Below are 14124 nucleotides of genomic sequence, written 5' to 3'. Positions count from 1 at the left end.
TCGGTTGAATACTCGTGTGCTTTGATGACTTGGGTGGTCTGCATGAACCAGTATTGACATATTCAGCAAAACAAAGACATATCTCATTCAGGTTGACAACAGGAGAATTTATATTTATTAAACCAGTGTGAGCTCTCCCATCTATTTCTCTGCCAGGCAAAGCAGAATAATGCATAGGCAGCAATGGAACAGTGCCACCTTGTGGCCCATTTGTCATAAGCATGGTTTAATGTTTGCTTTCCATTACCACACAGCTGTAACAAAACATAATAATGGTCATTCTTCAGAATAATGTTTGTTTGTGTCCTGATTACGGGCAGACGCTGCTAAAGCACCTTTCCTGCACTATGTAATGAGCTGTGTTCTACGCCGGAGCCAGACAAATCTCCCCCTCTCTACATTTTACTATGCAAGTTACATAGGAGAGAGACCAGCTGTTAAATCAGCATAAAAACCCAATTCACATAATGTAATTTTCATGCCACAGTGATCAGCTATCACCGATCTGCTTATTAGCTCGGCTCGTAATAATTCCCAATGTATTTATCTCTCTAAATACCGTATTTGCTAGTTGCTTGCTCTTGTTAATTGGAAAACACTGCAGGGAGAATGCTAATAGATTCTGGTTTTCTCGTTAAGCTGAAACCAAGGGTTAATCATTGAGAGTTACTAATAAACTCTTCTAGAGAGTGATATTTTTAGGTCACTGCATCCAGAACCTCTTGTACTCATTACTGTTGTTATGCAGATCAGATTATTGAGTCTTGTACTTTACATTACACGTGGGTAACCTACGCCAATCACTTGATCATAGATATTGGTAGGAACTTGCCTGGGAGATGAACAATCGTGAATCAGTTTGTTTGGACAATGACATTTATTGGGTTTATATTTAACATAGGATATTGAGGGGATCACAGGCATTTTTATAATGGGTGGAGGCCCACGTGCACACACTGCACCCATGTTTTAATATTTACCTTTCCGGAGTCCCGAGTCAGTGCTGCAGTCGGGGCAAAAAATATCACTGGGAAAATAGGCGCTGACCATGTGCAGTAGTGATTAATCGCCAGAACATGGCAGGTGCCATGTTTCCGGAGACCTGCACATGCCATGTTCCCAGGAGCCATGGTTCCGGAGACCTGCACATGCGCAGTAGACTCACCCAGAGCCTACGGTGTGCCATGTTTCCGGAGACCTGCACATGCCATGTTCCCAGGAGCCATGTTTCCGGAGACCTGCACATGCGCAGTAGACTCACCCAGAGCCTATGGCGTGCCATGTTTCCGGAGACCTGCACATGCGCAGTAGACTCACTCAGAGCCTACGGCGTGCCATGTTTCCAGAGACCTGCACATGCCATGTTCCCAGGTGCCATGTTTCCGGAGACCTGCACATGCGCAGTAGACTCACCCAGAGCCTACGGCGTGCCATGTTTCCGGAGACCTGCACACAGTGGCGGATCTTGCCACGGGCAAGCAGGACTTTTGCCGGCGCCATCCGGAGGGCGCCGCACCATGGCAAGATCCGCCACTGTGCAGTGTGCGCCCCAGCAGTGTCCCCCCGCTGTGCCCCCCCTCCCGCTGTGAGAAGGGAACCAGACGCTACGCGTCTGGTTTCCCTTCGTGGCGCTGGTCCTCCCCTGCTATGAAGGGAATCAGACGCTAAGCGTCTAGTTTCCCTTCATGGAGAGGACCTACTCTTCAGGGCAGATGGAGTAAACACTGACAGAATCGGGTGAGGCAATTAGTCATACCGAATGTGCTCGTCTGTTACTTCCAGCCTAGGGGAGAACATTTGGCTTTGGTGACTGAAGCATTGGTGGTATCTTAGAACTATAAGGGAAGGATTTGATGTGCCGGCCATTAAACTACCTCCACTTACAGATCTATTTATATGCTGAGCTCTCCAGGCATATTTGCTATGAGTAATGGCCTTAGCCAATTTTGGGGGTAATTCCATCCCGGTCGCACACAGCGGTTCTTCGCTGCGGTGCGAACGGGTCAGAACAGTGCATGCGCGGTGCCTGCAATGTGTACGCACGTCATTGCCCAGCGACAGCCGTAGCCCAACGACCAGAAGAGAGAAGAAAGTGATCGCTAGCGCGATCGCAAGAAGATTGACAGCGGGGAGGCATTCCGGGGCGGATACTCACTGTTTTCCGGGGCGTGCAGATCCGAACGCAGGCGTTTGGAGGGCGGATGTCTGACATCAATCCCGGGACCTTCGTCGCTGGATCCGTCGCACAGGGTAAGTAAGTCTGACCCTGGTCTTGTTTTGCAGGAAACTTTTTTAGCATAGCAGGGCTGCACAAGCGATCGCAGCCCTGCTATGCTAAAATACACTCCCCCATAGGCGGCGTCTAGATGATCGCACGAGCAGCAAAAAGTTGCTACGTGTGATCAACTCAGAATGAGGGCCTTTGTCTGTACTTACTCCATCTGCCACTAATACTGCACTTTTATTGTAATTACACTATGGAGGCATTTCCCCCCCTGATTGAGACTACGCAGCAAATCTAAAAAAGGAGCAAAAAAGTGCAACTTGCAATTTGGCAAAACCGTTCTGCACTGCAGGTGGGGCAGATGTAGCCATGCTCATTGTTAGGCGCAACCGCGTGCAATGAATGGGAGCGGCTTAAAATGCGACCTGGCATAGCTAGGCGCATTTGCCGCAGATGTAGCCATGATGAGCGTGGTTATATATGTACATGTGCAGAGAAAATATAGGGCGGCTATGCAATTCCGTCTAATTAAAATGCGAATACAGCAGGAGGCATCTGTAGGAGATAGCCTCAGATCACCATCACAACCCTCGTGGCTATTGGTCATGATTCCCGATGGTTACAGGCATCGGCCAGTCTGCATAAGCTGAAGCTTACTTACGCTGGCCGTAGGATCAGGACACTGGGATCCAGGAAATGTGCATCCAACAACGCAGATCCTGGACCTGTCACACATTGGAAACAAGGGCGACACTCCCCTGTTTTGAGGAACAATGCCAGGTGCCACCCTGCTCTGCCCCCCAAATGCTGCAGCACTTCAATCTGCACCCACCCCCCAACCATCGTGTATATTGCATCCCAACACAATGCATTCACAGCCCCTGTGTTGCAGCATGGTTTGTCCCGGGAGCAAATTCCTCCTTTTAAAAAAAAAAAAAAGATTTGCTTATAACCCTGAATCGGGTCCTATAGGTGCCCCCGGGCCGGCTTCTCTCCGGCTCAGAGATCACTGTACATGAGCTGACCTAAAGGTATGAGTCTATGTAGCCTGAGGACCTGAGTACACAGGAAAGTTTTCATCACGTCTTCGATCCATGGTTAGAGAAGAACTTTAAAGACTTGGGGGGAAGGGGGGGGGGGGGGGTTGGAGCCAGTGGGAACAAACAGATTTGTTAGCATGACATTGCTACAGGAAAGGAAACGGTTTAAGTAAATAGATGAATAAGATAATCAGAGGCAGACGTTTTGTTAATGAAAACAGGTATGAAAACATTTTAAAAATGAATAAAGAAAACAGTAAACAAACGCCCATCATATTGGTTTTTAATACATTTTAAACATGTCGCCATTCTTAGGATGTCAGCATGGTGCCTGTCGACATGTTGAACCAGGTCAATATTCTAGAGATAACATTGTGATGTCGACACGACAATATGAAAGTCAACTTGGTAACTGTCCGGACACCCCATCTGCATATAACTTACCGGTGTTATCTATCAAGTTCAAAAAATAAATAAAATGTCATTGGTTTCTATGAGTAACAGCACAGTAACACGGGATCCGGTCTTTAGGTCCACCACTATTGGTCGACAGTAAGTAGGGCGACTTGGTTTCTAGGTCGACAGTTACTCCACAATATTGTAGATATCTAGAATAGAATATCTAGAGTCTAGAGCAACATATTCTAGGTCGACATGAGTTTTTCAATTTTTTTTCAATTTTTCATACTTTATGATCCACGTGGACTACAATTGGGAACGGTAACCTTGCCCGAAGCATGGCGAGCAAAACAAGCCATGCGATGGGACATGGTGCACTAATTGGGGTTCCCCGTCATTGTACGGAGAAAACGACACCAAAAAAAGTGAAAAAACTCATGCTGACATTTTGTCATGTCGACCTAGTACATGTCGACCTAGACTCACTGTCGACCTACTCACTGTCGACCAATAGTGGTCGACCTAGACAGTGTCGACCTAAGTCTAGTCTATCTAACATACCACACCCAACCTGCAAACCCCTGCAACATTTTTTGACTAATACCCCTTTCAGACATGCTCCAAATACCCGGGATTTTGCACATGAACGCGCATCAACCCGGGAATTTGGTATGTCTGAAAGGCACCGACCAGGGCCGGTTCTGGGGCTTTGCGCGCCCCGGGCGGCAATGGGGGGCGTGGCTTCGTGCAGGGGGCGTGGTCATTTACGCCCCCTGTACAGACTGAAATGTGCCCCCCGCTGCCGCTGGCCGCTGTGAAGTCCTTCGTGGAGAGGTCCTATAATGGCGGTGCGCGATGACGTCATCGTGCACCGCACAGCAAAGGTCCTCTCCACGAAGGGAAACTAGACGCGTAGCGTCTAGTTCCCTTCGTGGAGAGGACCTTTGCTGTGCGGTGCGCGATGACGTCATCGCGCACCGCACAGTAAAGGACCTCTCCACGAAGGGAAACTCTAGTTTCCCTTCACAGCGGCCGCGGGCAGCGGGGTGCACAGCAGCAGCGGATCTTGCCCTGGTGCGGCGCCCTCCGGAAGGCGGCGCCCCGGGCAAAAGTCCTGCTTGCCCGTGGCAAGATCCGCTACTGGCACTGACCCGGGAACGTGATCCAGGTCGCCAATCCTACAATTGACCAGGGTTTTTCCCGGGACTCATGTCCCGGGAAGACAACCCGACTTAGGTCTGAAAGGTGCAACATGGGAACTTGCTCCCAGGTTGCACCTGATTGGCGGGGCTGCCTGGAGGAGGCCGGAGTGAAGAGGCTGTTGTAGTCCGTGCTGCTGTGAGTAGTTGAAGCAGCCGGCGCAGCCAAAAAACAGAGAGGCAGTCTGTTGGAGTGAGAGTGAGTGAATGAATATATATATATATATATATATATATATAAACACAGCTGAAGAATACATTTTTCATACAACTACAAGTCCCTGAGTGCCGCAGTTCTTTCTCTAAACTACCAATTATCGTTGCTGAGGGCACCGGGGCGCATCACCTTGAGGAGGAGTGCCGGACTTTGCAAGATACATATATATATATATATATATATATATAAACAACATGCAGGTCCGGCTCTCCCATTATCCGGTCCAATAGCGCTGGGTGCCTCCACAAATATTAGAATAAACACAGCTGAAGGTGCGGCACTCCAAGCGACATAATAAAAAGACTTACATCTGTGTTGAGGACAACGTTTCAATGCTTTTACTTGTGCATTTTCATCAGGTCAAGTGAACAACAATCAAAGTGCTTACCTAAATAGTGTGTGCAGACGCCATCACCACGCTTCCGGAGCACAGGCACACGCCCGGTCCGTCGGCGCTCCCACATGACATCATTACCCACAGCCGGTTACTATAGCAACAATAATACACAATGCAACATGAACATCATTAAAGTGCGTAATAGACAGAGCAACCATAACAGTCAACATAAATATAAATAGATCTACAGCAAGACCAGCACTAGGGGCTAGTTATAAATATAACATTAGATCCATATATGACAGCATACAATAACCATATGTGGCAGATGGTATCTACATGCACCATATGTCTTGCAGCCGCAACACACTAATAATGACAGTCAAACTATGTGGCTATATTGGGTCATATTGTATAGAGACCCTGTATACGTAAGCACAACGGTCAATATGGCACAAATGCTGCAGGTAAAAAATATTGGTAAATCACTACGGCTATATAGTATCCTCTACACCTAGAGCTTATAAGAATGCATTTAGACCTAAATGTTCATTAAGGCCTCTAGGGTGCAGGGTCCCCAGGCGGTGAATCCACCTGGTTTCGCATTGGAGCAATTTAAGGCATCTATCACCACCCCGGATCAGGGGGGGAACGTGATCAATCATCCGGTACCGCAACGACACCAACGGGTGTCGTGCCACCGCAAAGTGTCGTGCGACCGGCTGGTCACTCGAACCTTTAACAATAGCCGCCTTAATAGCCGACCGGTGGGCTGCCATACGCTCTTTAAACATTCTTTCTGTTTTGCCTATGTATGACAACCCACATGGGCACAGTATCTGGTACACTACAAATTTCGAGGAACAAGTTAATGTGTAATTAATAAACATAGCTCTACCCGTGAGTGGATGAGGGAAGCTTTTTCCACTAACCATGAATTGACATGTGGTGCATGTACATCTGATGCACCCTCTAGAATTAGCCTGCAGTAATCTCTGTGGGTTTGGGGAGATATCTGCTTTAACAAGCATGTCCCTAATATTGCGCCGTCTGGTATAACATGACATAAGTTTCGTATGTCCCAAATTAAGTTCCTGGTCGGATTGTACTATATGCCACATTTTCTTAGAAATTTGGTTAATGCCACTACTCGCTTGGCTAAATTGGCCCACCCATGGGAGGATTGCATTGGGCTCATTAGTTATAGGTTTAGCTTGTAATAATGTAGACCGATCTGTGGCCAGGGCCTTCAATTTGGCTTGCTCAAGGAGTGTAGATGGATAGCCTCTAGCCAGAAATTTGCTGATCATACTGTTCATTTGGGTTTCCGCTAGTACAGGATCTGAAGTGATCCGGCGGATCCTAAGTAGCTGGGAATAAGGTAAACCCCGCTTCAGCGGTGTAGGGTGAAAGCTCGAAAAATGCAGCAGGTTGTTCCTATCCGTGGGTTTACTGAAAATGGATGTATTGATATATCCATCCTTGATAGAGATATCAACATCCAAATAGCTTACAGAGTGTGTACTCATGTTATATGTAAATTTAACTGGATGGTTACACTGATTATGTGTCTCTAGAAGATGGACTAATCTTTCCTGGCTGCCCTTCCATATAATGAGCAGGTCATCAATGTAGCGGCAGTACATGATGATATTGGCCGCTACTTCAGGGTCTGAAAAGAATATCTCCTGTTCGACCTTGAACATGTAAATGTTAGAGTACGATGGGGCCACCGGGGACCCCATCGCACAGCCTGTCTGTTGCAAATATATTTTCCCATCAAACATGAAGAAATTTTTTGTTAGCGTCATGTATAGCAGGTCCAAGCAAAATTTTAAATTTGGCCCTTTAAATTCGGGGTGCTCATACAAGAACTCATGGGCTGCCTGTATACCTGCATCATGAGGGATTATAGTATACAGACTCTGTACATCAATACTGCAAAGAATAACATCACTATCAAATTTACTTAACATCTGTAGCTTACGTAACAGAGTACTTGTATCCAGGAGATATCGAGGATGTGACTGAATGCATGGCTGAAAGAGAGCATCAAGAAATAGGGCTACCGGTTGAAAAAGGGATTTATTGGCCGATATAATGGGCCTCCCAGGGGGTTTAATAAGACTCTTGTGAATCTTGGGAGTGGTATACAGTAATGGTATAACTGGAAATTTTGGCTGTAACGCCTTACAAAGTTCACTTGAAATAATCCCTGTTTCAACCGCCGCCTGCAGTGCAGTAGATAACTCAGACAAAAATACAGAAGTTGGATCCCCAGGTAGGGGCCTGTAAACAGAAGCATCATTAAGTTGAGATATAATTTCAGATCTATAATCAGTTATATCCTGCAGTACCAGGGCACCGCCCTTATCGGCAGGCCTAAACACTATATTGGAGCAGTTAGACAAACGGTCAAGCGCCAGTGTCTCTGTTTTAGATAGATTACTTCTCTGGTGTGGTAGACAGGCAATGTGTTGGTCAGTCTCAAGTTCAAGAAGACGCATAAAAGTTCGAATTGATGCGTTATGTGACTGCGGTACAAAAGATGACCTCGGCAAAATTTTCTTTAATTTAGCCGGTATTTCCATATTCTCAGCTGCCACCACCGTGTTCTTAGCAAAATGTTCTTTTAGCTTTAGTTGACGGTGTAGACGGTACTTGTCGACTTTCCACTGTAGTGGATTAATGGGGCAAGATGGTATATATGACAGGCCTTTTGATAGTACTGCCTTCTCCACTTCGCTGAGCTCATAGCTGGAAAGGTTGATAACTAGATTTTCTGGTATCGCGGATTCTTGGGAGGGCGCCCCACTCTTCCCCTTCCTCTGCCATTGGTGCCCCCGTCTGGTATATCGGCGGTGCCTCTTACACCAGGGATCTTGGCCCTGGTTGCTACCCCTAAAGGGTGGCCACTGCGGGTTGCTTGAGAGGTAGGTTCAGAGTCGCTGGTGGTAGAAGTATGTTCATTGGAAGACTCAAGGTCACGAGTGCGGTGTATTCTGCGGCGAAAAAAAGGTCGCTTAAAGTCTCGTTTGGTGGCCCCATCAACCCACCTATACACATTATGCTGTTCGTAATCAGTGTCGACTTTTTGTCGTTTGGATGCCTTGAATTTAATAAGCTCCCGTTTGTGGAGCTGTAGTTGGTCGTTAAGTTTAGACAGCCAATCAGCTGTGGTGTCAGCTTGCAGGTTGGCCTTGTGCTTAGACTCAAATTCAGCTGCTTTAGTTTTGTATGAATTCATCTCTTTTGTAGACTGCTCAATTATGAGCAACATTAAGTCCATAGAGCACCGGTTTAGGATCCCGACCCATTTACGGCAGAAATTAGGGTCATTACGTCCAATTGTAGGCGAATTTCGCACTCGCAATCCGCGAGGTATTTTTTTAGATCTATAATAGTCAGATAAGGACAGGCAATGGTACAGATAGTCTATTTCTTTACGCTTAATTTTTAAAAGTTCATGATAAATATCCTCAGATGAAAGTGCTTCTTGTTGGTCACTGAGTAATGCTGAGTGTAGAATGGCATCAGCCTCAGCTTCAGTATAGCCATGTACCTCACCAATCGGGTATTGGGTCATGGACATGCCTGCAATAAATGTGTCTACGTTCTCATCAGCCATATTACACACCAAGAAGCCAGCTCAATAGTGTACAGACTGTTATGGCGACTAGAGTGACCTTACAAATCCACTCAAATAATGCTAATATCGCCACAGGTTCCAGCGGTAGGTGCAAAATGCAGGTGGAAGTCCAACCATTAGTGCAAATGAAAAAAATATATAAAGTGCGAGCCAAAAAGTGCTTGTGCAGTAACCAATCTGGTTAGGCCAAATAGTACAATAAAGTGCAGTAGTGCGTAGAGCAGACACTGAGAGGAATTTAAAACAGCAGTAACAGATGGGGAGCCCTGACAAATGGTAATTATTATGTCGCTTGGAGTGCCGCACCTTCAGCTGTGTTTATTCTAATATTTGTGGAGGCACCCAGCGCTATTGGACCGGATAATGGGAGAGCCGGACCTGCATGTTGTTTAGATAGTGGTGCCCACAACGTTGGAGTGGTTACCATTTGTCAGGGCTCCCCATCTGTTACTGCTGTTTTAAATTCCTCTCAGTGTCTGCTCTACGCACTACTGCACTTTATTGTACTATTTGGCCTAACCAGATTGGTTACTGCACAAGCACTTTTTGGCTCGCACTTTATATATTTTTTTCATTTGCACTAATGGTTGGACTTCCACCTGCATTTTGCACCTACCGCTGGAACCTGTGGCGATATTAGCATTATTTGAGTGGATTTGTAAGGTCACTCTAGTCGCCATAACAGTCTGTACACTATTGAGCTGGCTTCTTGGTGTGTAATATGGCTGATGAGAACGTAGACACATTTATTGCAGGCATGTCCATGACCCAATACCCGATTGGTGAGGTACATGGCTATACTGAAGCTGAGGCTGATGCCATTCTACACTCAGCATTACTCAGTGACCAACAAGAAGCACTTTCATCTGAGGATATTTATCATGAACTTTTAAAAATTAAGCGTAAAGAAATAGACTATCTGTACCATTGCCTGTCCTTATCTGACTATTATAGATCTAAAAAAATACCTCGCGGATTGCGAGTGCGAAATTCGCCTACAATTGGACGTAATGACCCTAATTTCTGCCGTAAATGGGTCGGGATCCTAAACCGGTGCTCTATGGACTTAATGTTGCTCATAATTGAGCAGTCTACAAAAGAGATGAATTCATACAAAACTAAAGCAGCTGAATTTGAGTCTAAGCACAAGGCCAACCTGCAAGCTGACACCACAGCTGATTGGCTGTCTAAACTTAACGACCAACTACAGCTCCACAAACGGGAGCTTATTAAATTCAAGGCATCCAAACGACAAAAAGTCGACACTGATTACGAACAGCATAATGTGTATAGGTGGGTTGATGGGGCCACCAAAACGAGACTTTAAGCGACCTTTTTTTCGCCGCAGAATACACCGCACTCGTGACCTTGAGTCTTCCAATGAACATACTTCTACCACCAGCGACTCTGAACCTACCTCTCAAGCAACCCGCAGTGGCCACCCTTTAGGGGTAGCAACCAGGGCCAAGATCCCTGGTGTAAGAGGCACCGCCGATATACCAGACGGGGGCACCAATGGCAGAGGAAGGGGAAGAGTGGGGCGCCCTCCCAAGAATCCGCGATACCAGAAAATCTAGTTATCAACCTTTCCAGCTATGAGCTCAGCGAAGTGGAGAAGGCAGTACTATCTAAAGGCCTGTCATATATACCATCTTGCCCCAGTAATCCACTACAGTGGAAAGTCGACAAGTACCGTCTACACCGTCAACTAAAGCTAAAAGAACATTTTGCTAAGAACACGGTGGTGGCAGCTGAGAATATGGAAATACCGGCTAAATTAAAGAAAATTTTGCCGAGGTCCTCTTTTGAACCGCAGTCACATAACGCATCAATTCGAACTTTTATGCGTCTTCTTGAACTTGAGACTGACCAACACATTGCCTCTCTACCACACCAGAGAAGTAATCTATCTAAAACAGAGACACTGGCGCTTGACCGTTTGTCTAACTGCTCCAATATAGTGTTTAGGCCTGCCGATAAGGGCGGTGCCCTGGTACTGCAGGATATAACTGATTATAGATCTGAAATTATATCTCAACTTAATGATGCTTCTGTTTACAGGCCCCTACCTGGGGATCCAACTTCTGTATTTTTGTCTGAGTTATCTACTGCACTGCAGGCGGCGGTTGAAACAGGGATTATTTCAAGTGAACTTTGTAAGGCGTTACAGCCAAAATTTCCAGTTATACCATTACTGTATACCACTCCCAAGATTCACAAGAGTCTTATTAAACCCCCTGGGAGGCCCATTATATCGGCCAATAAATCCCTTTTTCAACCGGTAGCCCTATTTCTTGATGCTCTCTTTCAGCCATGCATTCAGTCACATCCTCGATATCTCCTGGATACAAGTACTCTGTTACGTAAGCTACAGATGTTAAGTAAATTTGATAGAGATGTTATTCTTTGCAGTATTGATGTACAGAGTCTGTATACTATAATCCCTCATGATGCAGGTATACAGGCAGCCCATGAGTTCTTGTATGAGCACCCCGAATTTAAAGGGCCAAATTTAAAATTTTGCTTGGACCTGCTATACATGACGCTAACAAAAAATTTCTTCATGTTTGATGGGAAAATATATTTGCAACAGACAGGCTGTGCGATGGGGTCCCCGGTGGCCCCATCGTACTCTAACATTTACATGTTCAAGGTCGAACAGGAGATATTCTTTTCAGACCCTGAAGTAGCGGCCAATATCATCATGTACTGCCGCTACATTGATGACCTGCTCATTATATGGAAGGGCAGCCAGGAAAAATTAGTCCATCTTCTAGAGACACATAATCAGTGTAACCATCCAGTTAAATTTACATATAACATGAGTACACACTCTGTAAGCTATTTGGATGTTGATATCTCTATCAAGGATGGATATATCAATACATCCATTTTCAGTAAACCCACGGATAGGAACAACCTGCTGCATTTTTCGAGCTTTCACCCTACACCGCTGAAGCGGGGTTTACCTTATTCCCAGCTACTTAGGGTCCGCCGGATCACTTCAGATCCTGTACTAGCGGAAACCCAAATGAACAGTATGATCAGCAAATTTCTGGCTAGAGGCTATCCATCTACACTCCTTGAGCAAGCCAAATTGAAGGCCCTGGCCACAGATCGGTCTACATTATTACAAGCTAAACCTATAACTAATGAGCCCAATGCAATCCTCCCATGGGTGGGCCAATTTAGCCAAGCGAGTAGTAGCATTAACCAAATTTCTAAGAAAATGTGGCATATAGTACAATCCGACCAGGTACTTAATTTGGGACATACGAAACTTATGTCATGTTATACCAGACGACGCAATATTAGGGACATGCTTGTTAAAGCAGATATCTCCCCAAACCCACAGAGATTACTGCAGGCTAATTCTAGAGGGTGCATCAGATGTACATGCACCACATGTCAATTCATGGTTAGTGGAAAAAGCTTCCCTCATCCACTCATGGGTAGAGCTATGTTTATTAATTACACATTAACTTGTTCCTCGAAATTTGTAGTGTACCAGATACTGTGCCCATGTGGGTTGTCATACATAGGCAAAACAGAAAGAATTTTTAAAGAGCGTATGGCAGCCCACCGGTCGGCTATTAAGGCGGCTATTGTTAAAGGTTCGAGTGACCAGCCGGTCGCACGACACTTTGCGGTGGCACGACACCCGTTGGTGTCGTTGCGGTACCGGATGATTGATCACGTTCCCCCCCTGATCCGGGGTGGTGATAGATGCCTTAAATTGCTCCAATGCGAAACCAGGTGGATTCACCGCCTGGGGACCCTGCACCCTAGAGGCCTTAATGAACATTTAGGTCTAAATGCATTCTTATAAGCTCTAGGTGTAGAGGATACTATATAGCCGTAGTGATTTACCAATATTTTTTACCTGCAGCATTTGTGCCATATTGACCGTTGTGCTTACGTATACAGGGTCTCTATACAATATGACCCAATATAGCCACATAGTTTGACTGTCATTATTAGTGTGTTGCGGCTGCAAGACATATGGTGCATGTAGATACCATCTGCCACATATGGTTATTGTATGCTGTCATATATGGATCTAATGTTATATTTATAACTAGCCCCTAGTGCTGGTCTTGCTGTAGATCTATTTATATTTATGTTGACTGTTATGGTTGCTCTGTCTATTACGCACTTTAATGATGTTCATGTTGCATTGTGTATTATTGTTGCTATAGTAACCGGCTGTGGGTAATGATGTCATGTGGGAGCGCCGACGGACCGGGCGTGTGCCTGTGCTCCGGAAGCGTGGTGATGGCGTCTGCACACACTATTTAGGTAAGCACTTTGATTGTTGTTCACTTGACCTGATGAAAATACACAAGTAAAAGCATTGAAACGTTGTCCTCAACACAGATGTAAGTCTTTTTATTATGTCGCTTGGAGTGCCGCACCTTCAGCTGTGTTTATTCTAATATTTGTGGAGGCACCCAGCGCTATTGGACCGGATAATGGGAGAGCCGGACCTGCATGTTGTTTATATATATATATATATATATATATATATATATGTATCTTGCAAAGTCCGGCACTCCTCCTCAAGGTGATGCGCCCCGGTGCCCTCAGCAACGATAATTGGTAGTTTAGAGAAAGAACTGCGGCACTCAGGGACTTGTAGTTGTATGAAAAATGTATTAAAAATACACAACAAAAGACATCAACGTTTCGGGGTGTCTAACCCCTTTGTCAAGATGTGAGAGAGTGTGAAAAGTGAAGAGGTGACTTACCTATAAGAAGGGGAAGCCCGCCAAGCCGCCGGAGTGCGGCCGTTTGTGGTCCCGGTGCGTGCCCTGTGCGGAGCTAGGTGATGACGTACGAGTACGTCTCGTGGATGACGGAGCTGTTCTGTTGCTAAGCAACAGTCGGGATGCCGTGAGCGGAGTGTCAGTGCGCAACCCGGACATAACAGAGAGACCATAGTGGGCTAAGATACCACATGCACCCTAGGGAAGGTAGCGGATGTGGAAAGGGGCAACCTGTACTATAAACAAAAATGAAAAGACTAAGTCTTGGTGTGCATGCACTGGGGAATAAACCA

General features: G+C 45.8%; 1 protein-coding gene across 1 annotated transcript in view; it reads right to left on the bottom strand.

Moving 5' to 3' along the window:
- LOC134958425 (mitogen-activated protein kinase 12-like) overlaps positions 1 to 14124 on the bottom strand; it is an 87079-nt gene that overhangs the window by 68459 nt on the left and 4496 nt on the right. The window lies entirely within an intron of this gene.

The sequence above is a fragment of the Pseudophryne corroboree genome, chromosome 9 (assembly GCF_028390025.1).
Source record: "Pseudophryne corroboree isolate aPseCor3 chromosome 9, aPseCor3.hap2, whole genome shotgun sequence".
Taxonomy (NCBI): domain Eukaryota; kingdom Metazoa; phylum Chordata; class Amphibia; order Anura; family Myobatrachidae; genus Pseudophryne; species Pseudophryne corroboree.
The sequence above is the reverse complement of the archived record's forward strand: the minus strand, read 5'-3'. Positions and strand labels throughout refer to the sequence as shown.